General features: G+C 49.1%; 1 pseudogene; it reads left to right on the forward strand.

The window, feature by feature from the left end:
• Window positions 1-1,088: 1,088 nt before the first annotated feature.
• LOC107570016 (uncharacterized) lies at window positions 1,089-3,130 on the forward strand (annotated as a pseudogene).
• The last annotated feature ends 156 nt before the right edge of the window (window positions 3,131-3,286 follow it).

A 3,286-nucleotide genomic window follows, 5' to 3' on the forward strand; every position in this document is an offset into this window, starting at 1 on the left:
CTTCACACGGAGGACTGGTTTTAAGAAATCCCTATTCCCAAACGCCAGTTTAGAAGCATCCTTCTAAATCAAACTTAATCAAAAAGGAAAAGAGAAGAAAATTCAATTATCCTCCTTCTGCTACCAGAAGAGGGTATTTTGTTGTTTTATCTTTCCTTCTCATCTTACCATTTACTTTCTTTCTTTTCAAAAGAAAAAAAAAACTTAAAAAAACATTTCTCTTACAGGAAAATTGGAAGCAGCCAATTACTATCCTGTCCTCTGCTCCATTTGTTTGCTCTTTTTCTTTCATCCCTCCGTTCTCTAGCTGTGCTACCTGTGTGCTTACTAATTTTCCCCACAGAGACTACGAATTAGGGGCACGCCCACCAGAGAATCACAGTAACCGAGAACGACACTCACCTGTCCCTTACACACTCACTGTCAAACCACAAGTGACATTGCACACTTACACCCCTGTTTTGCCTTGTTTGTTTTGTTTTGTTTGTTTTCTCTTCTTCACGGTCTGTGTCAGTCTAGGTTCTAAGATCTCCCTCACCACGCCAAAACATGTCTCGCACAACGGACCCTGTTGGCCACTGGGAAGACCTCGAAACCTGGCTAAGTGTTGCAACAGACAGCCTCCTACCTAAGGCTGCTGAAACACTGAGACAGCAGACACAAGACCAGCTGGATGACAACATAGCAAACCTCATGAAACAAGACCCAAGTCAGAGCTACAGTCACAAAGAATTAGCAAAGATCACCGGCTCCTTAAGCCACACACTCATCGCCACCCTCAAGCTGAGAAAAAAAAAAAACTTTTCTCTTACCGGAAAATTGGAAGCAGCCAATTACTATCCTGTCCACTGCTCAGTGTTGTTCTTTTCTTTTCCTTTCATCCCTCCGTTCTCTAGCTGTGCTACCTGTGTGCTTACTAATTTTCCCCACAGAGACTACGAATTAGGGGCACGCCCACCAGAGAATCACAGTAACCGAGAACTACACTCACCTGTCCCTTACACACTCACTGTCAAACCACAAGTGACATCGCACTCTTACACCCCCGTTTTGCATTGTTTGTTTTGTTTTGTTTGTTTCCTCTTCTTCAAGGTCTGTGTCAGTCTAGGTTCTAAGATCTCCCTCATCACGCCCAAAACATGTCTCGCACGACAGACCCTGTTGGCCACTGGGAAGGCCTCGAAACCTGGCTAAGTGTTACAACATACAGCCTCCTACCTAAGGCTGCTGAAACACTGAGACAGCAGACACAAGACCAGCTGGATGACAACATAGCAAACCTCATGAAACAAGACCCAAGTCAGAGCTACAGTCACAAAGAATTAGCAAAGATCACCGGCTCCTTAAGCCACACACTCATCGCCACCCTCAAGCTGAGCTAACCGGGGCACGCCGCCCATCTCCAGCAGGAGCTAACACGCGCACAACGACTCATCGGGCAGCTAGAACTGGAGGCTCAGGAACGACAGGAAGGGCCTGATGAAGTGGAACAAGGCGCCGAGGAGGAGATCACTAGGCTAAAAGAAACCCTAGCAACCGCTATCCAAGAAATGGAACGAGGCAAGGCTGACCACGCTGATCTCTCCAGCAAGCTACAATATGCCGAACAGCTCCTGGAAAAGGCAAAGGCCGACTTCAGAGACAAGAACGGCCGAATCAAAGCCTTTGAAACTCACCTGGATGAGTCAAGACACGAGATCAGTCGCCTAACACTACAGCTGGACTACATCAAAGAGAAGTCCGACAGCATCAGAGAGGAACTCAGACATGCCTACGAGCTGCGCCCTGAGCCTACAAGGACCCGACGAGCACCAGTCTCACCCCTGCCTAGCAGGACCGGGTCACCCGTTCCTCGACTGACACGTGAGCAAAAGGGGGAGGGGACAGTGCTGAAACATTCACCGACTCCCTCTGAAGAACCTTACCTCACGGCAAAGCTAAGAGAACTTGCTCCAGCCAGCCACAGAGCATCGCATGGCTTGGACCTCAAAGACCTCGACAAGCTCGCCAGAAACATTGGCAAATTCACCCCAAGTGTGCCAGGTAGCCAGGATATCCAAGCTTATCTGCAAGACCTCGATTTCCATCTGGAAATGAGGCTCAACGTCACAGACAAAGATAAACTCTATTTGCTCCGAACAACAGCCAGCCCTGACGTACGCAGTTTCCTGGACAGGCAGCCTGCTCACACAAAGGCTGACTACCACCTCCTCCGAGAGGCCCTCATTAAAGAATTCGCCGACCCTGAGTCAGAACAAGGACTAGTGGCTGCCCTGGAGACGAGACAAGGACGTCATGACTCTCCCCAAGCCTACTACAGCCGACTCAGACGAGCATACTTCGGAACTCGCAACGAACCGAACATGGAAGAGGATCTAAACTTCAAAACTCTCTTCCTGAGAAACCTCCATCCTGGAGTAAGCCACCATCTGGGTGTTCTCGCATGTCCGCGGACAATGAATGCTCAACAGTTGCGTGACTTGGCACAGAAAGCCTATGGCAAACAAAAGATGGCCTCGGAAAAGGGCGCCAAAACCCCAACAGTTCTTGACTTCAACACTCAAAGTCAAGGTCTGGCTCTAGAGGGCGCCCAACCTCAAGACCATGCCAAGCCGTCATACAAAGAGTGGAACACACCCTCGCTTAACAGAGAACGAGACTCCCATGCTGGTACCCGACCTAAACCGAGGAACAACCACTGGGATGGACCGCGTGGACGACAACACTCACCTGGACGTCACTGGGAAAAATCTTGGGACCAATCCAGACCTCTTGAGAATCAATGGAACAGATCGTGGAATCAGCCAAACTCATTTGGAAACTCAAGAGGAAAAGGCTCATGGGAATCCAACGGAACCTCCAAGGGAAAACGACAGACACACCCTGGAGCCACCAGTCCAAGGAATCAACGAAGGAACTCGCAAAGATTCCAAGCTGACCAAGCTCAAACTGAATCCACACAAGAACAAAACACATCACCGTGTTTCGACTCACAAGAGCTAATGAAAATGATGATGAAAGAGTTCTTCCACCGAAAGGAGGAGGACCGGAAGTGGGAAAAGAAAGAGAAACCAGAGTCAGCCTGACTAGCAGTCGGAAGAGAAGGCAGCGACCAGCTGACCCAACCAGCCACAAAGAACAGCACTCCTTCACCTCACTCTCAGAGAACCGTAACCTCCATAACTTCAGACGGACAAGAAGTCCTACCTGAACAACCTGCAAAACAGTCAGAAACCGACCCAACACCTGCTGACAAAACCACTCAAGTTCCTGAAAGTGCTGTCCT

This window comes from Sinocyclocheilus grahami, unplaced genomic scaffold (assembly GCF_001515645.1).
Source record: "Sinocyclocheilus grahami isolate Dianchi unplaced genomic scaffold, SAMN03320097.WGS_v1.1 scaffold1404.1, whole genome shotgun sequence".
In the NCBI taxonomy this organism is placed as follows: domain Eukaryota; kingdom Metazoa; phylum Chordata; class Actinopteri; order Cypriniformes; family Cyprinidae; genus Sinocyclocheilus; species Sinocyclocheilus grahami.